Raw genomic sequence first — 27,398 nt, forward strand, 5'->3', positions numbered from 1 at the left:
AGTTTGCCTGAGATAGCCCAACAGCTGCATCCTCTCTTGTCTCCTTCTAGAGAGCTTCATGACTCTGCTGAACAGAATATAAAGTTGGTTATTTGTTTGGATTTTACTTGGGATTTTTGTTTTTAGCCTTTTCCCTGATATCTTTCCATGATATATATTCTATTTTTCTAACTTTGATTTTAGTTCATTTCAAGCACATTATGCTACATGCAATTTTAAAATAACCCAGCACTAAGTCTGGCTAAACACAGGCATCAGAGTTTCATGCAGCCTCCATGGCTACTTCTATGCACTTGTTACTCTGCATCCTAAGGCTCGATTGCCTAGCCGATTGTGAACCAGTTTAACATAAAATACCTTGACTACTCAAGATGAAATTGCTCTTTGTTTGAGCATGTGAAAAGATAGTCTTTTTATGAGCCAAATTTAATAATAACCAATCCTAAGTCTTTGCTCATGCCTTGTGAAGGATGGCATAAGGAATCTTTACCTTTCTTGTTTGGTTCTCTAGAATTTTCTAGTTCTTCAGGGTGGCTCCCTCTGCCCTTTCTGATCCAGAGAACTCTGGAAGGAGTCCAGGGCCTAATTACTTTTCCTATAAGCAGAAACATAAGGTCTTTCTCCCAAACTAGCATGTCCTTTAGCCAGTAACCAGAAAGATTTTTAGCTTGACATCTTTCCCAGAAAAATAGTAAAATAACCAGAAAATTCAAAATCACACACATTTTGAAAATTAACTTCTCAACAAAGTGACTAAACCAAACAAGCACAGTAGAAACCTTTCTTTCCGGCCTTTTCTAATCTGCCAGGCCAGGATATTGAACCCACTTTTGAGAGAACAGGAGCATCCTGTGAGACACTGAGACTTTCCTAGAGGATTTTATCCTCATCCAATCTCTGTTGTCTGCTTTGCAGGTTGTAGTTTTTCTGTTAGCTCAGCTTCTCCCTGCACAGCAGGAGCTCCCAGATAATCTGGGCCCATTTTCCCTGAGTTAGCTCTGAACCTCAGGAGGAATTCCCCAGGTGACTGAGGCCAAAATTGTGTCCTCTTCTATCCAATTAAACCAAATTAGCAACAACTAAACCAAACTTTATTAAAAGCATGCACCCTTTACTTTCCCTCTCTGCCTGGAGCCATTCATTATACTGATTCTTTTTACAGGAGGAGAACCCAGAGCCTGATTTGGGTCTGTCTATCCCTGTGTTTAGATTCCCATGTGCTGGAGTCACTTGACTCATCTCTGCTCATTCAGGAATCTAATTCTCTCATCCCTAGGACAAGAATCCTAACTCCCTAGTGGATTGTTGACTACCACACTCGACGTCATCTATTGCATGTAGTTTTAAATTAAGCCCATGCTAATTCATTCTATGCTCTGGTATCAGTGGTTAGGTTCACCCTACATGGCTAGTTCTATGCAGCCATCTTGTCTTGGTTCCTGCTGTTAGTTTGCTACTTTAACCAAACAAATTTTAACTGAAGTGCCTGGAGTGCTGTTGCATTTCTCATCCCACCCACACCCTCTGGCTGGCCTGCAGAAGGCTGGGTAAAGTTCCTCTCACAGGACTTGCCTTAGTCATTTGAAATGAAAATACCAGAGGTTTATACTAACCAGATTTACATGGGTAAATCTCCAAACCAAAAACGCCCATGCAAGGAACAGAAAACTCAATAATATAACGACAATATGTGCGATTAGATTGGACAAATACACCTCTACACCACTCTATTGCCCATTATGAAATCTCTAGCTACTTGTGGCTCCTCCAGGCCACAGGGGTCTGCTCCATTTTCAACCTCTTCCTCCTCCATCTACTTCTTGCCCACATCCTCCATCTCTATTTTTCTTTCTCTCCCTTTTCCAATGCATTCTGCTCTACCTTTTCCTTCCATTGTCCAATCAGAGGAAGTAACCTTTATTTGGCTAATTACTATTTCACCTGACATCATCTGAATATGTGATCTATTGCACTACAGGTCCACCCTGTTGGGAAAGCAAAAATACAAAGAGCAATCCACAAGACATTTTGCTCATTTTGAGTTAACACATATAGTAATTTCACTACATCTTTTTCATCATTTTTATTCTATTCTTATTAAGTTATTTCTAGGGAATATTTGTAGTTTTTAACTACAATGCTTACACATAGTAAGGAGGAGTTACAACACCCTAGACCTGAGCAGAATCTCTGAGGAGGTATACTTCCACTGTCAATACAAAGACTTAAGGACCATGGGACACAGGAGCAACGCCAAGGTCCCAATACCACACCATCAGCTCCCTGGCAGCCCCATGACCATCAAACTGCTTCTAAAGAAGCAATGGTGCCAGCCACTCATGACCAAGGCAGAGACAATGATGATGGTCGACCACCTGAACAGCATCTTATTTCCCCAAGTAAGAGCTCATTGAAGGACAACAGTTTTATGAAAACACCAGAAAATGGGGGTAAGGTAGAGGAGGATAAAGTCAGGCAAATATTTAGGCAAATTAGAGCAACTGTGAGCTAATGCCATGAGCATGGTATAGTACACAGGGAACTCAAACCATATAAGATTATGTTGGACATAAATGGATAAGTTAAAATCGTAGACTTTCCTTCGCCTTAGAACACAAGTTGAACCAGGGCAATGCTGAACTGGCACTGTGGTGCTTTGTCTTTTGGAACTCCTGAACTCTTGCCCAGCAAACTTTATGATAGTCCACAAAATGACATTTGGACCTTAGTTTTACATGGTACTTAAAAAGTTAAGATCTTTACTCTGTATTCATACTAGATTTGAAAAGACTTGTTGTGGCAATTGTATTCTGCCACCTGTTGGGTGTTAGAAGAGATGGATAACCTGCTTAGCCTCTTAATGATACTCAACATGAAATATAGGATGACAGTCACTGATGTGATGATGTACCGCTGGTTAAAGGAAGACCGGAAGGCTTTCTCAAATCCCTATGAGGACTGAGCTCCATCACACAAGACCCTGTAATTGTGGACGACATGGAACATATTGAGTCCAGAGCCTAAGATATTACAATGTATAATCAACCCATGGGATCATGTTGCTTACTGTCCTGGCAAGTTCTCCAGGTGCAAGGCTGAACAACAGAGGCTCACACATTGAGTTCAGTTATTCCCTACCCTTGATGATAATGATTCATTCCCTTTGGGCTCAAGGAAAAGTGGAAGCTACCCCACCCTAAGCACACTGGTCTCATCATCCTCCAATGGCTTTCTGTTTCCCTGCGGCCATAAACTGGTCCATGATTAGGCATAAGAGCCCCTGGTGCTGCCCTTCTCTCTTCAGGCCACTCCAGATGACACCCACACTGGAGAAACATGCATCCGTGCCTCCAGTGTCGCCTGAATACACTAAATAATCAGCCTCACTGAGAAGAACAATGGCAATAAGAACACAGAAGCCAATCTACTCTCCTGGTATGCCTCAGTAGGGAGAAAGTCTGTCCTCAGCTAGTGCCAGCCCAGAGGCTTTAGGGACAGACCAAGCAAAAGTGGTGTTCCTGACACAATGAGGTCCATTGTCAATGGAGGTCCTGGGACAGTGGATGTGCTTCAACAGTTGAGGTCCTCAGAATATAGAGTAGAAGCTATGGAGGTCCCAGGACAGGGGAAGTGCCATATCAATGGTGCTTCGACAACTGTGGAGGTGCTGCAACAGTCGAGTTCCTTCAAATTGGAAGACTTGTGACAGTGGAGTGGCTGAGTTTTTGGAGGTGCTGCAAGAGTGGAGGTACTGTGACAGTTGAGGTGCTTCATCAGTTGAGGTCCTGTAACAGTGGAGTTCCTAAGACATTTCAGGTCCCTTGACAGTGGAGTAGCAGCTGGGACAGTGGATATGCTGCTACAGTGGAGGTCTTGAAAAACTTCAATTGATGCACGAGTCAGGATCTTTGACCTAGGAGGTGATGGGACAGTACAGGTGTAGGAGAGCCAGTAGAGGTGTGGCGACAATAGAAATGCTATAATAGTGAAAGCCTTGCAGCACTAGAGGTCCTGTGATAGTGGAACTGCTTCGGCAGTAGACGTACTGTGACAGAGGAGGTCCTGCCAATTCTAGTTTCAGAGGAAATAGATGTCCTGAAAAGTGGAGGTCGTTCAATAGTGGGCTTCATGTGATAGTTGAGGTGCTACCACAGTGAAAGTCCAACATCAGTGGGTGGACACGCTGTGCCAGTTGAGGTAATGGAACTTGGATTTCCTGAGTTATTGGAGGTCCTGTGACTGTGGGGTCCTGGGAGAGTAGAGGTGTTGAGACACTGCTCTGTGACATTGGATGACCTTGTGACAGTTTAGGTGCAATGACAATGAAAGTCCTGCAACAGTACACATACTGTGACAGTAGATGTCCTGAAAATTGAGGGTCCTGACAATGCAGCCGCTGTTAGTGAGAAGGTCCTACGACACTGGAGGTCCAGTGATAGTGGAGGTACTGGGACAGAAGCCACACTGGAACAGTGGATGTCCTGCTACAGTGCACATCAAAGTGCTCGTAACGATGATGATTTTTGACGACTCTAACTTCATTTCAAATTCATTTCAATTACGCAAGTAATTGAGTCTGAGACAAGATAATACCTTTTCATGGTGCTACTTGAATGCCACTAGTTTTACACTTAAGTTTGAAGGTCTAGGCTGTGACAGAGGAGGTCCTTTGACAGTGATAGCCCTGCAAAATTGGACATCCTACAACACTGGAGCTCCTGCAACAGTGGAGGTCTTGAGACTCTAGATTTACATTGACATTGCAGGTCCTGCGGCAGTGGAATTTCTCTGCGAGCTGAGGTCCTGCAACATACTAGTTGCTGAGAGAATCAATTTTCTGCAACAGTGAAGGTCCTACAATAGTTCAGGTCCTGAAAAGTTGAGACTCTGTGAGAGTAGAAGTACAGGGAAAGTGTATGTCCTGTGCCAGGAGAGGCCCTGCAATTTGGAGGCCCTGAGAATGTGGAGTTGATTTGACAACAGAGTTTCTACCACACTGGTGTTCCTGTGACAGTGTCCAACAAAGTCCTTGTATTAGAGAAGAAATAATGCCAGCCAGCAATGACCATGGAAGTGATGATGATGGTTGATCACCCCAACATCATCTCGATTCTTCAAGTAATTTAGACCAAAACAATACATCTATTCATGGAACTGGTTGAAGGGCAACAGCTTTACAAATACACCCAAAAGTATGGCTACCTAGAGCAAGGCAAGGCCAGCAAAATATTGTGTAAATAATAGCTGTGATGAGCTACTGCTATGGGCACACAATATTTCACAGGCACCTAAAGCCAAAGAATATTGTGTTGTACATCAATGGGAAAGTCAAAATTACCAACTTTGGCCTTAGTATCCCATTCCAATCAGGGTAAATGATGAACCAGCACTGCAGTACTTATACTTTTTGTGTTCCTGAACTCTTCTTTGGCAAATTTTATGACGTTCCAAAGAACTAAATATGACGCTTAGGTGGAGTTTTATATTTCATGGCAGTCAGAAAGTTTCCATTTGACTCTCTCTTCATTCTAGAGTTGAGAAGACAGGTTGTAGCAGGAGTGTGTGGTGCCTCTGGTGTGGTGTCAGAAGGACCTACTTAGCCTCCTAATGACAGTCAACCCTAGATATAGGCCAAAAGTCACTGTGGTCATGATGCAACCCTAGTTCAACTAAGGCTAGACGCAGTTCCCAAATCCCTATGAGCAACTGATCCCCCTCAGGCCAGACCCTGTAAGTATAAGAGCAATGGAATATATAGGATTCCAAGTGCTGGAAACTAAGGACACTTCAACTGAACAAAATTATAACCAGACCATGGCATCCTACTTCCTTCTGCAAAGGCAGGAAGTTCACAGGCAAGACAGCACAAAATAGGCTTGGACAGTCAGCACAGTGGAGGTGTGGGGAAAAAGCAGGTGCTAAGACAGTGGATGTCCTGCTACAGTGGCCTCCAAGTCCTTAAGAGGAAGAAGCACTTATGCCATCCAATAATGACCACGGCAATGATGACAATTGTGGTTAACCACTCCAACATCATCTTCAATAATTGAGATGAAAACAAGTAGATACCTTGTCATGGAGCTGTGTGAGGTTCAATGTCTTCATTAATGTATCTGAAAGTATGGCTACATAGTGAAAGACAAGGCATGGGAAATACTTATTCAGATATTAGCAGCCTGGATCTACTGTCAGGGGCACAGAATAAATACAGGACTTCAAAACAAATAAAATGGTGGATAAGAACAATAAAGTCAAAATCATCGACATTGGCCTTAGTACCCAAGACAAACCAGAGCAAATGCTGAACCTGTACTACGGTGCTAACACTTTTGATGCCCCTGAACTCTTCCTGGGTTATACTTATGATGGTCCAAAGAACCACATATGAATGTTAGTCTTACATTTTATGGTACCTGAAAAATTTACCTCTGTTTTCATATAAGAGCTGAAAAGACAGTTTGTGGCAGGTGTGCATCTTGACCACTGTGGGGTGTCAAGAGAGCTAGATGACCTGCTTAGCATTTAATAACAGTCAAACCCAGAAATATCAGTCATAGACATGATAATGCATCCCTGCTTCAAAGAAGATTGGGAGCGTTTCCCAAATCCCTATGAAGAAATGATACCTCTCAGGCCACACCCTGGAAGTTTGGAAGTAGTGCAACATGTTCCATTCAAAACACAAGACATAAAGATTCTTTACATCAAAGAAAGTCTAAGCGGATCATGGCATCCAACTGCTTACTGGAAGGACAGGCTATTCTGATGCCTGGCTTCATACCCAGGCTCAGACAGTGAGTCTAGTAATGGCTCCATTCCCTACCCTTAATGATTATGCTGCTGTCCCTCTAGGACTGGACTGCAGAGGAGTGGAAGCCAACCCACCATTGACACATTGGACTTGTCAACCCCATGGCCTCATTTATGCCTTTGTCTATATTCTATTCATAGAGCTTTCAGAAGAACCACTGGGACTGGCTTTCTTCACAGGCCACTACAGATGACCTGGACAAAACATACATGCCAGAGTGTCTTCTTCCTTCATTCAACAAGCAGCCTCAGGCCGAACAGAAGCATCAATGAGAACACAGAAGACAACCTATTATCTCTCTGTGCATGAGGAGAGGACGAGTCTGTCCCCATCAGTGGCTGGCTAAGAGGATTCAAGGGATGGTCCAAGAAATTAGGAATATCCAAATGAAGCAGTGTTCCTGTGCTCAATCAAGCAAGAAAACTCTCCTGGGCAGGACAGTATCTCTCCTGAGAAATGAGGGCTGGAGACAGCATCCAAAAAATAAGCGGCAGGCAGGCAAGGACAGGTACCTTTGTGCTTTGTTCTACCCAGTTTGCTCTGTGTTGCTTAGCTCTGTCTCTGGTATCCATTTCTGCAAAATCGTTTCTGTCTTAACTTTTTAAGTACTGTATGATTCTTCCGCCAATTCTTCTCCCTCTTCTAGATTTCTCCTCTTCCGAACAAGGACTCAATATGACTGATGTGTACCCCAGACTTCAGAGTTGTCCTGTTACCCCATGCCTTTACCAGGACGGTATCACCACCAAAAGGAAACGGTTCCCACAAGGTGAGGTCTAGAGGCCTATGGATTCATGCAATCTTCTAGGGGCAACTGATCCTTGCACATATGGCAATTAATCACAAGTGGTTTGAAACAAATTCTTATTTTGTCAAAAGTAACATCATTCTCCATTAAGCTTCAAAATAACCAGCAAAGCCTTGTAATAAGTGATAGTGGTGTTGATAAAACAGTGCAGCACCCGTGACATTGTAGGTCCTTCAACAGTGGAGGCACTGAGAGACATTGTAGTTCGTGCAACAGTGGAGGCACTGAGATAGCGAAGGTCCTTTTACATTCAAGATCATGCAACAGTGGAGGTCCTGAAAGAGTGGGCGTCCTGAGACATTGGAGATGGGATTGGTACAGTGGAGGTCCTGAGACAATGCAGGTGTTGCAAGAATGGATGTCCTGCAATAGGGGTTGTCTTTAGACAGAGGAGGTCCTGCTACAGTGGAATTCCTGTGATAGCTGAAGTTTTGAGACAATGTCAGACCAGGCACAATGGAGATGCTGTGCCAGGAGAGGTTCTACACAAGTCGAGTTGGTGATAGAGTGGATGTTCTAAGACAGTGGAGATCTGGTGACAGTGGAGGTCCTGCCCCACTGGAGGTTCTGGAACAATCGAGGTCCTGAGACAGTGCAGTTGCTCGAACATTGGAGTTTATGCACCATTGTAGGTCATGTGAGAGTGGAGGTGCTGGGACAGTAAAGGTGATGGGACAATGGAGGTCCTGTGACTGTTTTGGTGCTGCGATATTGGAGATCCTTCATCAGTTGAGGTCCTGGCACATTTGAGGTCCTGAAATATTGGATGTCCTGCATTATTGGAGGTCCTCAGTCAGTGGAGATGGGCCTGGGACAGCTGAGATCTGGTAAAAATGGGGGTGTTTCCACAATACAGGTCATGCAACAGTAAATGTCCTGATAGAATGCAGTTGTTCCAACACTGTAGGTTCTGCAATAGTTGGTTTGCTAGAACAGTGAAAGTGGAGATCCTGCATCAACAGAGGTCCTTTGACAGGGAATGCCCTGCAACAGTGAACATCCTTCAACATTGGAGGTCCTGCAACAGTGGATGTCATGAGTCAGTGCCATTGAACTGACGGTGGAGGTCCAACAACAGAGGAATTATTGTGCCAGTAGAGGTTCTGCAAAAGTCTGACTGCTAAAAGAGTGCATGTTCTAAATTGGAGGTCCTGCAACAGTTAAGGTACTGCAACAGTCTAAGTATAGATACTGTGCATATACTGTGCTAGTAGAGGACTTGCACATTGGTGTTGCTCACCGTGAAGTTGATGAGACACTGAAGGTCCTGCCACAGTGGAGGTCCTTATAACAGTTGAGGTCCTGCAACAGTGGAAAAGCAGTGTCAATGGATAACCTGTGCCAGTAGAGTTCCTGCAGCTTGGAGGTCCTGAGAAAGTGGAAGGGCTGAGACAATGGAGGTCTTTTGACAATGCAGGTCCTTATAACCGTGATATAGGAGGTCTTGCGACAATAGAGGTCCTTGAAACAGTTGAAGTGCTGTGACAGTGGATGTTCAGGGACAGTAGAATTCCTGTGCCAGTAGAGATCTTGCAGTTTGGAGGTACTGAGTCTGTGGAGTTTCCTGACACCCGAGGTACTACCACACTGGATGTCCTGTGACAAGGGAGTTCTTAGGGTAGTGCAGGTCCTGGGACAGTGGAAATACTGCTACAATGGTTATAAAAATGCATGGAAAGAAGCAGCAAGGATGCCACCCAGACCAGACCATGGCAAATATAATGAAGATATTAATCCACCCCAACATCATATTGCTACACCAAGGAATTGAGTCTGAGACACGTCTATACCTTCACATGGAGCCCTTTGAAGTTCTACAGCTTTACAAATTCATCTGAAAGTCTGTGATAGTGGAGGCCTTAGACAATGTAAGACCAGCCACAATGGAGATCTTGTTCCAGTAGAAGTTCTGCAAAAGTCTAGTTGGTGATAGAGTGGATGTCCTGAGACAGTGGAAGTCTGGTGACAGTGGAGGTCCTGCACCATTAGAGGTTCTGGATCATTCGAGGTCCTGAGACATGCAGGTGCTCAGACAATGGAGTTCCTGAAACAGTGTAGGTCCTGTGACAGTGGAGGTGCTAGGAAAGTGAAGGTGATGGACAGTGTAGGTCCAGTGTAGGAATATTGTGTTCCTACAACATTGGAGGTCCTGCAACAGTTGAGGCTCTCATACCGTGCAGTTCTTCCAACTTTGGAGGTCATGCAACTGAACAGGTCGTGGGAAAATTGAGGTTCTGAGACAGTAAGGGTGTTGGGACAATGGAGGTGCTATGTCACCTGAGGTCCTGGGACATTTGAGGTCCTGCAATATTGGAGGTCCTAAGACAGTGTAGATGACCTTGGAATAGTTGAAGTCTGGAATAAAGGGAGGCTCTGCACCAGTAAATGTCCTGAGACACTGGAGATCCTGCAGTTTACTTGGACAGTGAAGGTCCTACAAAAGTGGAGGTCCTGTGACAATGGAGGTCATGAATCGATGCATTGGCACTGACCGTAGAGAGCCAGCAGCAGTGGACTGTCTTTGCCAGTAGAGGTCCTGCAAGATTCTAGCTGTTGTGAAAGTGGATATCCTACAACATTGGAGAGCTGGCATTAGTGAATGCCCTGAGACAATGGAGATCCTGCAGGAGTTGGTTTGCTTGGACAGTGAAGGTGCTACAAAAGTGGAAGTCTTGCGTCAGTGGAGGGGCTTGGCAAAAATGGATGTGATGCCACACTACTGGTCCAGCAACAGTGAATATCATGAGACAGTGCATTTGCAGTGACAGTGGAGCTCCAGCAACTGTGGAATTTGTGTGCCAGTAGAGGTCCTGCAAATTCTAGCTGCTGAGAGGGTCTATGTCCTGCAACCTTGTTGGTCCTGCAACAGTTGAGGTACTGCAAAAGTGTAAGTCCAGCTACAGTGGATATCCTGTTATAGTAGAGGTCCTTTAAATTGGCCTTGGTGAGACAATGGACGTCCTGTGATATTGGAGGTCCTATGACACTGGAGGGGCTGGAACACTGGAGGTCATGCCAAAATTGCAGTTCTTGTAATGGTTGCGGTGTTGTGACAGTGGAAATCTAGCGACAGTGGACATTCTGTAGGACAGTAGAGGTCCTACAATATAAAAGTCCTTGGACAGTGGAGGTACTGACGCACTGGAGGTCCTGTGAGAACGGAGGTTCTTATAACAGCTGTGACACTGGAAGTACAGAAAATGTAAATGTCCTCTGATAGGAGAGCTCCAACAAACTGAAGTTGCTGAGACACAGGAGGTCCTCCAACAGCAGCGGTCCTAAGACAGTAGAGATCCTGTAACAGTGGAGAGGCTGAGACCCTGGAGGTCCTTTGACAGTGGACTACTTTGTAACAATAGACGTGCTATGACAAGGGGGTTGTACAATAGTAGAGGTCCTTGTTATAGTTGAGGTACTCCAACAGTGGAAGTTTAGGGACAGTGACTTCCAGTGCCCATAAAGGTCTTGCAATTTGGAGGGTCTGAGACAGAGGAGTTGCCTGACCACAGACGCCCTACCACAATATTGGTCCTTTGACTGTGGAGGTCTTGGGATAGTTCAGGTGCTGGGACAGTGGAAGTTCTGCTACAGGGGTTATCAAAGTGCATGCAAAGAAGAAGCAATGGTGCCAGCCAAACATGACCATGGCAAATATAATGAAGTTTTTCATCCACCCCAACATCATCTTGCTTCTCCAATTGAGTCTGAGACAATTCTAATAACTTATCGTGAAACTGGTTGAAATTTTAAAGCTTTACAAATACATCTGAAAGTCTTTCCACCGAGAGGAGGAAGGAGCCAAGGAAATATTTAGGCAAATATTAGCAGGCTTTATCTATGGCTATGGGCACTGTATAAGTTCACAGCGACCTTAAACCAGATTATATTTTGTTAGAGAAGAACAGAAAAGTCAAAAGCATCGACTTTGGCCTTCAACTCAAGACAAACCTGGGCAAATGCTGAACTGGCAGCATGGTGCTTACCCTATTGGTGCACCTGATCTCTTCCTAGGACAACTTTATGATGGTGCAAAAAAAAAAAAAAACAACAACATATGGATCTTAGGAGTAGGCTTATATTTCACTGTTGTATTTGACTCTGTTGTCATACAACAGTTCAGAAGACAGGTTGTAGCAGGTGTGTACCCTGCTCACTGTGGGGTGTCAGAAGAGGCAGCTTAGCCTCTTAATAAAAGTCAATCCGAACTATGGGCTGACAGTCACAGAGGTGATGATGTACCCCTGGTCAATGAAAACTGGAAGAGGTTCACAAATCCTTATGAAGAAGTGATCCCTCTCATGCCAGATACTCCAAAAGAGGAAGAAACGTAATATATTGAGGTTTGAGGTAAAATATTATAGATTCATTGCATCAAAAAGGTATAACCAGAACATGGCATCCTATTGCTTAATGTAACAGCAAGTTATACACAGGAATTGCTTCACAACACAGGCTCAGCAGCTTTGTCCAGTTACGGTCCCATTCTCTACCCTTGCTGATTTCCCTCTAGGACTAAATAGGAACAGAAGTGAACACAACATAGACACATTGTTCTCCTCATCTTCCAATGGCCTAGTGTCTCCCTATGATCATAAGGCTAGTCAAAGAGGAAGCAAAGAGCCATTGGGCATGCCCTTCTTTTCAGGACACTCCCGACAACACCCACAGTGAACAAAGCATACATACACACCAGAAGTGTCCTGTGTCTTCACTCAACCATTAGCCACACTTAGAAGAGCTGTAGCAACGAGAAAACAGAAGACAACCTACTTTCCTGCTGTCTCTCAGCAGAGAGCAGGACATTCCCCAGCTGGGGATTTCCCAGAGGCATTAAAGGATGAACCAATTACAATGGGGAAATTCACTGATAAAGTTGTGTGACTGCTTTCCTTCAAGTATAAAACCTTACAAGGGGGTGGAGGAAGAGTTTTCTCCCAGAAATGAGGCCAAGGGAGAATGTCCAGAGAACACGCAGATGGCAAAACCCACGTGCCTTTGTACTTTGTCCTTCCCAGTTTGCTCTGTGCTCATTCTTCCTCTGGCTCTGTTTTCCTGTTCCCCATAATTCTTACCTTCTTATATCCTCTAAGTATTTTATGATTCTTCCCCCAACCCAAGCCTTCTCCCTCTTCTGGATTTCTTCTCTTCCCAGCAAGGACTCAATATGACTGCTGTGTATCCCACTCTAGAGCGTGGTGCAGCTGAATGCATCCATTCACCTGAAGTTTATCACACTCTAAAAACACCAGCTTCCACAAAGTGAGGTGGAGAGTGGTATGAGCTCATGAAATCTTCCATAGTTTAGTGGTCCGAGCACACACGGCATTTATCACAAGAGCTATAGAACAAATTCTTATGCTTTCAAAAGTAGCATCACATTTCATTCAGGCTCAAATCTAATAACCAGCAATGACTTTGAAAAATTGAAATTACAGTTGCTGCAACAGTGCAGATCCTGTGAAGAGGTAGGTCCTGCAACAGTGGAGACACTGAAATGGCGCCGGTTCTGTGACAGTGAAGGTCCTTTGAAAGTGGAGGCACTGAGATCGTGGAGGTCAATCTACCTACAGGGGAGCTGCTGCACAATTGAAGGTTCTGCTACAGTGGAGGTCCTGCAAAATTGGAATTGCTGATACAGGGGTATTCCTGTCACTGTAGAGATCCTGTGGCAGTGAAGTTGCAGAATCATGGGAGATCTTGCTTCAGTTGATGTCCTGAAACACTTTAGTTGCTACGGGTGGTGCTACGACAGTGGAATTCCTGGGATAGTGGAGGTTATAGGACAGTGGGTGTCCTGAGACAGTTGTAGTGCTCCTACAGTGGAAGTCCTGCAATAGTAGTGTTGCTTGGACAGTCCAGTTCTTGGACAAAGGAGGTCCTGTGACACTTGAGATGCTGAGACTCTTGAGCTCCTGAACAGTAGAAGTGCTGTGATAGTTGAAGTGCTGAGACACTTGTGGTCCTGTAACAGTGGAGTTGACACACAGACAGTGGACTTCCTGAGGTAGTGGTGGTGCTTAAACAGTGGAAGTCCTGTGACAGAGGAGGTCCTGCAATAGAGGAAGAACAATATATGCTGGCTGATGACCCAGAGCTTCCAGAAAATAGACCACCAACCAATATATATAAGAGGATGGCATTATTTGAAACCAATGGGATGGAAGGCCCTTGGTCCTGTGGAGATGTGATGCTCGAACGTAGGAGGAGGCTGGAGTGGTGGGTTTTGAAAAGTTGGGTGAGTTGAGGAGCAGCATCATAGTGGCACAATGGAGGGTGGAGGGAGAAGATGTAGGAGTGGGCATTTGTGGATTGGCACCTAGAACGTGGGACATCATTTGAGATGTTAATAACAGTGGAAATGATAAGGTTTACATTGTCTGACCCAAACCTAAGGGATACTACATGAGGAACACAAAAACCTACAGGTGCTCACCAACAATCAGATAAAATTTGGCCTTTGGCGGTATACTCCAAAGAAACTATTCCAAGATCACTGTTTTTTGTTTTTTCAAACAAAGTTTAAAACTCTTAAGTGTACTCTCAAATCTGCCCTAATTTGCATAAATCGGTCAAAACTGTTGGCTTTGTAAACACTTCTATCTTGTCCTAATAGTCACATGCTGGTCATCCCAACAACATGATACTTGTCAAGGTGGGAGTCAATCAACATGGGATCCTTGTTCCAACTCGGCATGCAGACCCTCAGCTCACCTTCTCACACACACACACACACACACACACACACACACACACACACACACAGGAGAGAGAGAGACAGACAGACAGACAGACACACAGACACAGATTCACAAACACATGCACACACACACAGAGACACACACACCCATGAGAGAGTGATAGATCGAAAGTGAGGTAGAGAGAGAGAGACAGAGAGAGAGAGAGAGAGAGAGAGAGAGTTCTTATCATCTACTTTCTAATGCATATTGTGTGCTCTTTGAGTTGAGCACAGAGACTTGCACATGTAAACCAGTCTTGTACATCGAGGAACATTTTCTGATCAGTATTTTCTCTTCTTCATGCAGTTCTTAAATTATCTTTAAGAGAGTGTAGGGCATTGACCTACCATGAAATCTTGGACGTAAAGGTACATTTTAATACAAAGCTTACATATCAGTTACAGATGACTCTAGTAGGAAGTACATTAAGTTCAGAATCATTCAATCAGAGACCCTAAATGTATATACCCCATTCTAACTGCCTTCACTTAACCTCATGTTTGGACCACTGTTCCTAGCTGGAGATTCCTGTTTATCTCCCAGAATAAAAGGGAGGATCCATGCTTAAGTGGAACAGGAGATTCAAGGTGGGACTGTTGGGTGACATTACAGTGAACACCAGGGACTGCGCCACAGAGGCGGGTAGTGGCCCTTTCTTTCCTCCTGGGGAATCATTTTCTACATTGTCCTGAGAAGGGAAGCATCCTCTCATTCTAGCAGATATTCTGGATGACACAAGGAATGTGAATAGATTATGAGATCACTTTTACACATTTCTTTCTGAGGCAGAGACCCTTGAGACCCTTGGCTCAGGAATAACAGTTCCAGATAGCAAGGTGAGGTCAGTGTGGGCCCTGTGTTCACCTATGAATAGTTATTTATGTTAATCACCAAATCTTTCAAACTTACAGCATGTGAGAGAAAAGTGTCCCAGGAATCTCAGCTAAAACTAATCAGTGAGTTTTTAAGAACAAGAACAAGTAGGAAATTTAAATTCATGTGATTGCTACAAATAAAGCAAGACACTGTCACTAGATCACCTTTGTGTAAGGGACCTGACGGCATACACAACTTAAGATGTGAAGTGCTCAGCTAGCAAGCTTCGTGGCATGAACCCAAGACACAGTTTCTCTGTGTCTCATCACCTCTGAAGCATGGTCCACAAACAATGGCAACAAACCTTCTCTTCCTCAGAGTTCAAAGTTTCCTTTACTGTTAGTGATAGTTTCACAGTTAACTAACCTCTACTGGATAGACAGGTTTGACTAACCTTCTCTGAGCTTCTCCCAACCATGTACAGATGGTACATCCCTCTGCACATGAGGCCTGTTCCTCTCAGGCCTGCTGTTCTCCTTCCCAGATTAGAAACTGGATACCTTTCAAGCCTACATTCTTAAGTCATCTATCAACTTTGGGTACATGATAAGCACAACATGACATTGGGTGCCAAATAACACTTTCCTACCTGACAATGAATATGGTCCAGGGGTACCAAACATGGAAACTGCTCAGGTAAGGTCAGGTAACCCCCATGCTATCTCCATGTGGAAATGAAGATTGACACACCTTCCCAAGCACACTTTCTCAGCTGTCTCAGCCCACACCGCAGTCCTTTGCTGAGCTTCCTTACTCCCAGTGACTGATGAGAGTACATGAGAAGATGCCTGAATTCTGGAAAGCCCTGGGCCCTATGACCCACAGTAGCAGCAGCTTCTGATCACAGGTGATTTCAGGAACTGAAAATGCCTAATATTCCTGTGTTGATTTGAATATGCTCAGCCCAGGGAGTGGGACTATTTGCAGATGAGCCCTCATTGGATAGGTGTAGCCTTGATTGAGGAAGTGTGTCACTGTTGATGTGACCCTTATGTTTTTGTCCTAGCTGCATGAAAATCAGTTTTCTAGTAGCGGCCTTCAGATGATGATGTAGAACACCCAGCTCCTCCTGTACCATGTCTGCCTAGATGCTGCATGTTCCCACCTTGATGATAATGAACCAAACTGCTGAAGTTGTAAGCCAAACCCAAAGCAGTGTTCTTCTTATAAGATTTGCATTGGTCATGGTGTCTGTTAATAGCAGGAAAACACTAAGTACGTCACTTTCTACCACAGATTACGAGGTTAATTGAGTGATGTCATCACCTGAGGAGACATGGCCTCTTATTAAGGTTCTAATCTCCTAAGTAATTGCAGGCTCTCTTCTGTCCTAGGCATTGGTTATAATATTAAACTTCCCAGTGTCTTTTTCTCTGTAAACTATACATTTTGCATTTCTATTTGCCCCATTTGCTCTTTTTCATTGAAGTCCTATAACCTCAGTATAACAGAGGCCATACTGGGCTCTCTTCAAATTTTCATTGAAGAAATTTGTTTATTACTTTTTAATTTAGCCTCAGGTAGGTTTTTATGATGTGGGCAGAAGGAAGCCACATTTTTGTAAAAGCATCATACTAATTATCCCAGACCAGTTACAAATATTATTGCCTTGTGAATCCCCTTGTCCTGGGCTTCCACATTCTGGATAGGTCTTGGCACTCCTGACTCCCAAGCTCCTGCCAGTATACCCCATTAAACTCTTCTTAGAGCACTGGGCCACTTCTAGTTCAAAGTTCTGAATTCTTGCATATTTTCCAAAACAAGTAACAAGCACAAAGTGGCATGGTCTGGTATCACACAGCAAGAATCCGCTCTATTACATCACCTTCTGCATTAGTTACCTTTGTATTTCTGTGACAGAAATGCCATGAGCACAGCAAGCTATAAAACATGTAGGCGATTAGTGATCCTATTTCACAGACCACCTGTTACCATAGGTTAAGTTCTATGACTACAGGGCACAGTGGAAGGAGCAGGAAGCAGAGGACTCACATCTGGAATCACAAGTACAAAGCAGAGAGTGCACAGGGAGTGGTGCAGAGCACTAAAACCTCAAAGCCCAGCCCCACTGGCATTCTTTTCCAGCAAGGGCACACCTCCTGAATCTTCCCAAACAGGGTCAACAACTGGCAAAGGAGTACTCAAATGCCAGAGACAGTGGAGGATAGCTCATGCAAAATGTCATGGTGATTCAGGAATTCGAATCCGTAACAGAGAGAACCTTCACCCTGGGTCAATGCGTGTTGCTGCAAAGCCAGTGAGCTGCTCTCCCTTCTCTTGAACATGAGATGTGGATTAAGTAAAAATGTAAACAAGCATCTCCATGGAAAATCAACAGCGCTGTTAATCTGGTAATACTTATAGGATAAGTCCAGAGGTGCTAGATACTGAAATCACAGAAGAAGCCAACACAAACTCAAACCCTTTAGTCTATAGGAATAAATATACGACAGAAGCCAAAATGGGTAACGATATGGAGCAAACACTCACTCACTCAGCAGATAAAATTACACCTAGCCCTTACTCACAGACCTACTTCATAAACAGTGTACATTCTGCTGGTACCTACTCAACACAATCCTAAATGCTGCAATCAAACCAAATGGTTTCTTACTTTGTTGAGTATGACTTTAAAACACTAAAGTACTCTGAAGGAGGTGAATGGAATCTTCCCAGGGCCTGGGGAGGTCAGCTAAGGGAGTACAGAATAAGAAAGCAACACAACCCAATTTCCCCACCAGCAAGAAGAAACTGGCCTGATGTCAGTTGCCAATTCCTGAGGCTTTAAGAGAAGCCTACAGACTGGAAGGACTGAGGTAGGTGAGGTTAAAATACAGTTCCACTGAATGCTGGAAAGTGATGTGTGTGTGTGTGCGTGTGTGTGCGTGCGTGTGTGTGTGTGTGTGTTTGTGTGTGTGTGTGTGTGTGTGTGTGTTCCATGCATGTGTTTCTGTGTGAGTGTGGTTGGGTTGTTGCTGTTGTGTGCTTAATTTGAGACAGAGTGTCACCACAATCTGAAGCTGTCCTAAAATTCACCCTGTACACAAAGGTGGTTTGGACAGTAAGGAGACCTTCTCTCTCCTGAAAGGTGGGATTAATGATGTGTAGCACAAGCTATGTGTGAATGTAAATTTTAAAATCTGAAGATTTTATAAACCTCCTTTTTCTTACTTTAAAAATGCTGGTGATTACAGCAATACATGGTACACTGAGGACAGATCAGAATATACAGTGTGAGTTTTGAGATGGTTCAGAGGTGAAAGGAATAGCTGATGATCTGAGTTTAGTTCCAGAGGCACTGTTAATAATCAAACACAAATGTAGCCGACTTTTATCCTGTGTAAAAATCAGTCAGGGCATCCAGTCAGAGATTAAAGTATTTTTGGTGTTGTGATGCTACACAATCATAAGACTGATTCCTGTGGAACAGGCTAGTGAAGCAGACAGTAATCAACAGGACACGAGAAAACCTACAGAGCCGGAACTAGAGAGAAAGCTCAGGATTTCAGAGTACTGGCTGCCTTTGCAGAGGACCTTCACTTATTTTCAACACTTCCAAGTCAGCTCACAGGCATGTGCAACTCAAGATCTAGAATATCTTACCCTCTTTGGATTTTGTGGGCACTACATAATACACACAGTGCACATATACTCATGTACACACTTGTTGGATGACCATAATCCAACCACAGCAGGGACAGAGCTCGCCACCCTCAAGCTTGCCAATTTGAAGGAGGAAGCCTTCTTGTTAAAAGCACTGGAGAACAGCAGGCAAAAGGACACCTGACTCACACATTCCACCGGAGATCTTGAGATGGAAGCCACACATAACTCTGGCCTTCTCACTGAAGAGAGGTCATCTTTGGATTAGGAGCTTTCATCTGATCCTGTTTTCCTCTTGGATCCCATTACAGAAAAGCATTTGTGTTTGTCCAACTCTATACAGGTTCCCAACACCCTTGCTAGTCATGTCTGACAAATCCATATGGAAACCACTGTGTAACTGGAGTCCTAGTCTATAGCATCTCTCTCCTTCATGCTACCCTCCTTTTATAATGCAGATTTCATAGGAAATCATATTCTTTGTGTACTTACAAATCCCATGTTGTTTACATGTGGCTAATATTTCTTCCTCAGCATGCTTGCCTGGAGACAGGGCTGGATGCAGGTATTCTTTAGACAAGGCAAGATGTAGGTACCGTTGTAGCCATAGGACACCAGCATCAAAGCTGTAGTTCAGTGCATGCATGGCATGCATTCACAAAGAAGACTGGAGCCCCAAGGGCAGGTACATCCACAGGGTACTAGGGAGAGGGTCCTGATTGCTACTGTTGATGTTGCATTTCCTCTTTGTTCTGACTGTTTTAACTGGAATTGCCCCCTCAGAGCAAAATTCCTAAGATATCTGATAGCCACACACAGATGCACATGCAGGTAAAACACAAATGCATGTGAAATAAAAATAAATAATTTAAAACTGATGAGAGAGAGAGAGAGAGAGAGAGAGAGAGAGAGAGAGAGAGAGAGAGAGAATGGTGTTTATAAAAGAGAAACTTACCCTCAAAACCTGTTTACTGTCCTGAAACTTCTTTCTCATGGGCAGAGGAACATAGACATGAAATTCTTTCTCTCTATACTTCTCAGTGTGTGCTGGTGTACTCTAGATAACCGGTTATTTGGTGAAATGTTGAGGGGTTTAGAAAGATGAACATCATGTTGTAAGTCAATGGTCTTTAGTCCCTCGTGAGTTCCGTGATTTCAGCTGAGGTTCTCTTGCAATGGGTTCTGTATCCAGAGTTATAATCATGAGCTGTGGAACTTCATTTGTTACATGGATACAGGGGCCCCAGTGTAGTCATCTGTTACTTCCCCAACCCATGAGCATGACCCAGGCCCAGTCACAAGTCAGAATTGGGTCCTCAGAGACGCCACTAGGAATGTATGTAGACAAAAGTAAGAAGTCTGGGGAGGGTAAGGAGGAAGAGTGTCAGGTTGAAGCCTGTTTCAAATTCAGAATAGCAGAGTATGTATTTCAGTTAATTGCTTTCATATTTCCCTGGTCGGTGCAATATTAGGACTTGTTAGATTAGATCTTTGAGCCAGAGAGCTAACACCACTGAAGCCAAAACTTTATACAGACAGGCTATCAGGAGTGTCACCCATGTTTACTCTCTCTGCTTCCAGAAGAGGTGCAGACAAATATTTCCTCACTCATGGTGAGTACACCACAAAGGAAACCAGTGCATGCTCCTTACACCCCTGAGGACTTCCCAGGGTAGGGGTCCCCAACACACTGGGATCTGACAGTGAAATTGTCTGTGATTTGACCAGGGCACGAGGGACTACTTATATCACTTTTCCAGGGATGGAACTGCAGAGATCAGACAGTAGTTAAACTTGAAAGCTCATCACATTCAACTTCTCCCTGTGCTCCTAACACACCTGATCCCCACACCCTAAGAACTGGCAGCCCCTTTAAGCTGCTGCTGTACTTTCATACCCTGCCTCCCGGGACTCTGGACTCTTCCTCCTGATGCTCTGCTCCCAACTGCCTTGCACCCAGCATTTTACTCCTTTATTTTTATTTCTTGTTCCCAAATCGTGAATGTGTTCTGAGTGGGTCAGCTATGGGTAGGATCACGAAATATGTGACTACACACACGCACGCACACACACACACACACACACACACACACACACACACACACGTACCAATTTAAGACAAGGCAGACTGTTTATCTGCAGGGGATCCAATGCCGTCAAGAACTGGGACCCTGATAAAAGAGCACTACACTTCAAAACAAAAATCCAAGGAAAATAAACAACTGGAGTGTCAGTGGAGGTTGTGTAAGAAGAGTGTCAGAAGAGCCTGTGAGAAGGTGAAGGGCACACTGAACACCCAGCCAAACTGGAAACGTCTGAACCTGAACTGTTCAGCATGCACCCTGCACTGTGGCATGCTGTGGGGGTGTCTGAGAAACCATATCTCATCACTTGAGTTTGCACGTATTTAGACCAAGTCTTTGGGTGTTGGAGGTGACTACTATATCTATAGATTGGTTAAAATTAATTTGGATGAATTCATCATGCATAAACAGTACAACAAAGTTGTCCAGACCCAACTGTTGGATGTATCATTAATGGATTATTCCTTAAATACTTCTGAGCACGAGGATGAAAAATTTAGAATTAATATATGTTCCACTAGTGGATGACTCATTAAATGTGCACCACACTGGAGGGGACCAACCATCAAAGGATAGCTACCGTTCTTTTAATCTTTTGCAACTGCAGTAGCCCATGCAAAGCAAACACTCACATGTGTCTCATCAGTCAATCAGTCTACAGGACAGAGATTACCTATGCCAATCTCAGGGACAGAACAGCATTTTCTGTTTCCAATTCAACTACCTTTTTTTCTTTAACCTGCAGCCAGGATCCAAAAAAAAAAAAAATGATTCAAAACAGCATTTACCTGCCCACACTGAAACACCATTAATGAACAGAGAACAAGAAATGGTAGAAACAGTCTCAGCAAGGAGAAAGTCAACAGTCAGGTTGTGAAGACTCCTTCACATACTGCAGAGACAAGACAAGTCAGCCTCAGCAAGGCCTGGCCGGCTACCCACACACACCCCATGGCTCTGAGCCCATCAGCTCCAGACCTGAGGACTACCAGGAATGCAAGCTTGATACTCGAGACTCTTTTATCTTTCGGTCAGTAAGGTGCCGTGGAAAGTACCTGGGAAGCAGGGTAGCAGGGTTTACAGAGAAAGTCATAGAAACATTTCAGCCTTAAAAATCAAAATCTCATCCCTTCAAAGCCAGGTGTGTGTGAGTGTGTGTGTGTGTGTGTGTGTGTGTGTGTGTGTGTGTGTGTGTGTGTGTGTGTAGGTGCTCATAAGACGTAGGTAGTCTTGGAAAATCAAGGAGAGGAAGGATTTATTGAGAAGCTGAGATGGTGGTCAATGAAGGGTGGATATTGGAAGGAAGCTAGAGCATGGTGGGATTTTAATAGCCAAAGAAGTGAAATTCGTATTTAATTCCCTTTGACAACTGGTCCAGGTGCAGTGTTCCTGGTGGTGGCTCAGTGCTCCAGCTGTGGATTCAGGGAACTCAGAACATCATACTGAAAATAATCTAGCAGACTACAGAGTCAAATTCCTGCTGGTGCTCCAGTCCCATCAGAGAATAAATTAAGTCCCTCCTCCTATGGATCCTCTCATTTTTGTCATTCTCTCCTGCAGGAGATTCAGTCCTTCCTCTGAGGGGGCTACTCATACCTGCAGGAGATTCAGACCCTCTTGAAGGGAATTCTGTCTCCAGATTGGGATGCAGACCCTCCTGTTAGAGAATTAACTCTCTAAATCTTCTCACAGAGTATGTGTGACTACATGGAGACAGCATTATCTGCACTTCTAAACTCTGATTGGTAAAGAGAACCTACGATATGAGTTTGAAAACCTCTGAGTTATATACTGAGTAATGAAAACCTACAAGTTATATACTGTTGATTTCTAAATGTATTCAGTTGATTATGAGTTATTCTGCAATATTTTGATGAAATTTACTTACTTCCTAGATTTCAAACAAAAATAGAAGCTATAGTTAAAAGTTTAGTGTGTGTTTGGCCAAATTATTTACAAAATACTTTTGGTTTTTATAAAAGTTGGTGTACGACATAAAAATTTTCCCCTATTTTGTTTTGTTTACTGCTAGGATATAGAAATGCTTTATTTCTGCTGACAGAGCTTATATTCATTGGTCTTGTATAACTCACTGTTCAGTGCTAAACTTTAGCAGATTCCTTAGGGTCTCTGCCATTTATAACAGGATTCCTTCTACAAGTCTACTGCCTTGTTCTTCCTTTCTGATGAGATGCCTTTTGTTCAGTTTTCCCCCGTAAATGACAGAGCTATACTGTGAGAACAATGATGGACAGCAGTGCCAGAAAGACCTGGGACACATTTACAAAGTCTGGTCCAATTAGAATGGGACATGGTGAGATAGTTCTGTCAGGTTTGCTCTGACACTATGAGTCTCTCTTCACTACCTTCACTTGGACAAGTTGTAACCCAATTAATATGGTGAAGGATGAAGTCCCTGACACTTAGTAGGTGACAATGCCTTCCACGTGATCCATTCAAGGAAACCTGAAAGGTGGGCTCTCTTGTAATGACATTGCTGTCTTTATGAAAGGGACCCTAAAGTCACAGACACTTGAAGGGTGCAGAGAGAGACCACAGGGCACCAAGAGGAACCAGCTACCTACAAACGGAGGAGAACTGGAGCCAACTCTTGGACCCCAGTCCTCCAAACGGAAGCCAACAGAAACCTCTGCTCAGTTCTGCCTGCAGCCCACAAACACTAGAGTGTGCATTCTTGGTGTGCTCCAGAGCCTGAAAGTCGCTGCTCTAACCCCAGCTCTGTCGTGGGGTGGATGGAAGTCTTGTCTATCTTGGGGTGGTTGGAAGTCTATCTCTCAAGGTGAGGTAAAGTGGTCCTGAGTTAGGTGCCAAGGTCCAGTCCCAGGGGGAAGCTTCCCGATAGCTAAGCTTGAGCTTGAAGCAGGCAGAGCTGTGCTCTCCTTAAGGAATGTAGCACTAGTTGCCAGAATAGAGGTTTCTTCTTTCAATGTACACTTAGGCAAATTTGCAAAGATCCAAAATGCTGGCTGTGGTTCTCACCAGTTTCCTTGGAGTATGCCCACAGAGTTCCTTGTCTGCTCCTGGGAATCCAAGCCTTGTCCTCGAAGGGGCTGCTCATGCACTCATCTGACTCCTTTGGCCAGGAAGCACACCTGCTAAAAACTGAATTTTAAGAGGCAGATAAGATCAGAGAAAGGACTAAAAGAGCTCGAAGGGGCTCGAGACCCCATATGAACAACAATGCCAAGCAACCAGAGCTTCCAGGGACTAAGCCACTTCCCAAAGACTATACATGGACTGACCCTGGGCTCCAACCTAATAGGTAGCAATGAATAGCCTAGTAAGAGCACCAGTGGAAAGGGAAGCCCTTGGTCCTGCCAAGACTAAACCCCCCAGTGAATGTGATTGTTGTGGGGAGGGTGGTAATGGTGGAGGATGGGGAGGGGAACACCCATAGATAAGGGGAGTGGGAGGGCTTGGGGGGATGTTGGCTTGGAAACCGGGAAAGGGAATAACAATCGAAATGTAAATAAGAAATACTCAAGTTAATAAAAAAAAAAAAGACATAGAGACAGGAGGAACTGCATCCTGACCTTTTGTGTAGGAAGTTTGGCTTGGACTGATCAAGTATCAGAAGGACCATGAATTCCCTATTGCCAAATTAGCTAGGGCTAAGTTTATACCAAGAGAGCTCCTTGAAATACCTGATCTGCAGTTTGTGCTCCCTTCTACAAGCAACTACTCAATTGAATATAATTGACTACATCCAGGTTACTTAGTTGGCTGCTAAGTGTAAATCTACTTTTACCTGTATTTAAACATACGGTTCATATCCCCATTAAATGGAAAAGCCCCAGTGGTATTAGTTTTAAAGGTGCTCACATAATAAGTTTTTGCCAAGAAATTTTCAGTAATTTATGTAGAAATCTATATGGAGAATGCAGTATAGTACAGTCAAATCACAGGCTTTATAATCCTATATTTAAAGTTTGATATGATTACAAATATTAAAGCAGGACTATTTTAAATAGTCTAATATATTTAATTTAGAATTAATCTGTTTTCCCATGCACCAATCAGCCATAATGTAGGTTAGCTTGTTTCCTAAGTCATGTGTTTTAAGAGGCGTATCAGTCTACCAGCTAAATTTGAATCACCTTTTACAGGATTGTATTATTTAGGTACCAGGAATATTAAAGAAGATGAAAAGAATAGGAAAGTTAAAATGATTTAGTAAGCATTAAGATTTATGGATGCATAACAGCTTAAATCTTGATGAGATATGTGTAAGAAAACTAGTAGGGGGAGCATAAGTAAAGGAATGATCCTATCAGTGCCTCTAAACCATAAAATGCATTCCTACAGTTATCTGAACTCCATTGACTACGGAAGTCAAGGTAAAACACACACACACACACACAAACAAAAGAGGCAGATCAGATCATCTTTCTGATTATGTTCACAACATAGACTTCTTTGTTTATTTGTCTGTTTTTGTTTTTTAATTTTTTATTAGATACATTTCTTTACTTACACTTCAAATGTCATTCCCCTTCCCGGTTTCCTGTTCATAAATCTTAGGTGGGGCTGCTGTAAGGTTCAGATTCTCTGCTTGGGAGCCATTACCACACATGATGTTTATATTTTTGTTCACTTTTATCAATCTATTTTTCTGCGGTGTGCTCTAAGAGGGCAACGAGTACAGTTACATAATTATTGGTATTAACAGCTGTACTCCCAAATCCTGCTCAGTATGGAGTCTGCTGATGTTCAGCATAAGGAGGTGCCAAGTCAGGGAACCTTCATGTGCTGATGCAGCAAATGAGAGTCCAGAGAAGCCCCAAGCGGGAGATGGAGGAAGGAGCCATAAGGACAGTTGGGAGAAAACGGGTCAACTTCCCTAAGATTCGGAAAAGAAGCAGTTGGTCTCCATCCCGAGGGAACTCAAGCTAAGACTCACAAAATAGTGCTACTAAGCCAACCCAAATTCTCTTATTTTCCCCACATCCCTGAGAGCAGAAAGGAGTGGTTTCAAACTCCATGGGCTCCCCTCATACTCACTGGAATTGGATGGTGAAACTGCCATAACCTCTGTTCTGAAAAATCCCCTCAGGATCTAATGAAGGGCGTGGCTAAGTCCGAGAGAGGAGGGCCGGGTATCGTTCATTGGCCACTCATGCGCGCGCATGAGCTCTATGCCCATACACTGAAGTTTTCCAGGCTACCTTTCAATATCCTTCGCATTTACAGTGCTTGTAAAATACAAATCAATTTACTGTGGCATTGAATACCCATCTCACCTAGAGGCATCACTTTCCCAGCCCACTGGCGATCCTGCGCCCTGAGACTTGTAATGGAGGAGGCCCTTCCCCTTCCACTCTACCATCTCAGGAGAGTCTACCACACAGACAATGTCTTATAGGGTCCTTCAATCAGGCCCCGCAGGTTCTGTGTTCATTTCTCACACTTTAACATTTATCCACACCTGTGGTCTGCTGATGTCTCCTGATCCCCCATCCTGTTCTGTATGTGACTGCCTGGGATCACAGGGCAAGTAGGGGCAGTACTATCTACATACTGTTTAAAACGTTTAGGCAATCTCAAGACTGGCACTTACCTCCCAGCGCTGTGAGTGAACAGGTTGAAAAAAATTCTTATACAAACAAAATCACCTGACACTTTAGGAGATGAAATTTCTTCTGCCAAGTCAATCAAGCACCCTATTCTGCTTAATTGTATAATAAATTCATGAGTATAACTGTTTCTGAAATCACTTTATTACCTGGGAATGGGCAAAGGAAGACTCATGTAGGATTTGGCAGAAAATGAAGTGGTACAGAGACCAGGGGCCACAGTAGGCCTGAGCCACAAATCCCACACAGGACAGGGAGCACAAGAAGACATGGTCCTGGGTCAGCACCAAATCTAGTTTCTAAGGGATGTCTCTACAGATTAAAAAAAATAAATTAAAATATAGAAATACAAACACTAATTCCAACATATAAGTTCTGTTCTTCCAAAAAAGTTCCCCACAAGCTTTTTAAACCCTCAAACATGCTTCCCCTTTCTTAAAGTTCCTTTGCATTATTTATAGGACACTGCTGAGTGTCATAGGCTACAGGTAACAGTACTCAAAGTCATTCCCTGTTCATCTGAACTTTACATCCTTTGACCAGCAACTTCCCAACTCCATCCTTACATTTCACCCAAACCCTGAGATTTGGACACTGTCCTGCTCCCCGTGCTAAAGCACAGTAGTCATGAGGGTGAGGGGACACAACATCCCACTGACCCTTCAGCCTGCTGGAACGGATCAGTGTATCCTGTGCCATGATAATAAAACATACCTTCCTTCCATCAGTACTGAGCAGCCACTTACATTTGAAACGTGAATGACCAGAAGACCTTTAAGGCAATGGGCTTATCAGTGTGTAGTTTGGGGAGTCCAGGCCTTAGGAAAACATTTCCCAACAGTAGTGTATGCTATTCAATGTGCTCTTGCAACACTTATTCACATC

General features: G+C 43.8%; 1 long non-coding RNA gene across 1 annotated transcript; it reads right to left on the bottom strand.

Annotated features, from left to right (window-relative positions):
- Positions 1-2,074: 2,074 nt before the first annotated feature.
- LOC134485059 (uncharacterized) lies at positions 2,075-26,023 on the bottom strand. The gene is made up of 4 exons (XR_015646160.1): positions 25,942-26,023; positions 23,920-24,042; positions 12,692-13,669; positions 2,075-3,913 (listed from the first exon to the last, which is right to left on the bottom strand). It is a non-coding gene; the product is annotated as an uncharacterized LOC134485059 (long non-coding RNA).
- Positions 26,024-27,398: the final 1,375 nt, after the last annotated feature.

Source organism: Rattus norvegicus, chromosome 1 (assembly GCF_021556685.1).
Source record: "Rattus norvegicus strain SHRSP/BbbUtx chromosome 1, alternate assembly SHRSP_T2T, whole genome shotgun sequence".
NCBI lineage: Eukaryota > Metazoa > Chordata > Mammalia > Rodentia > Muridae > Rattus > Rattus norvegicus.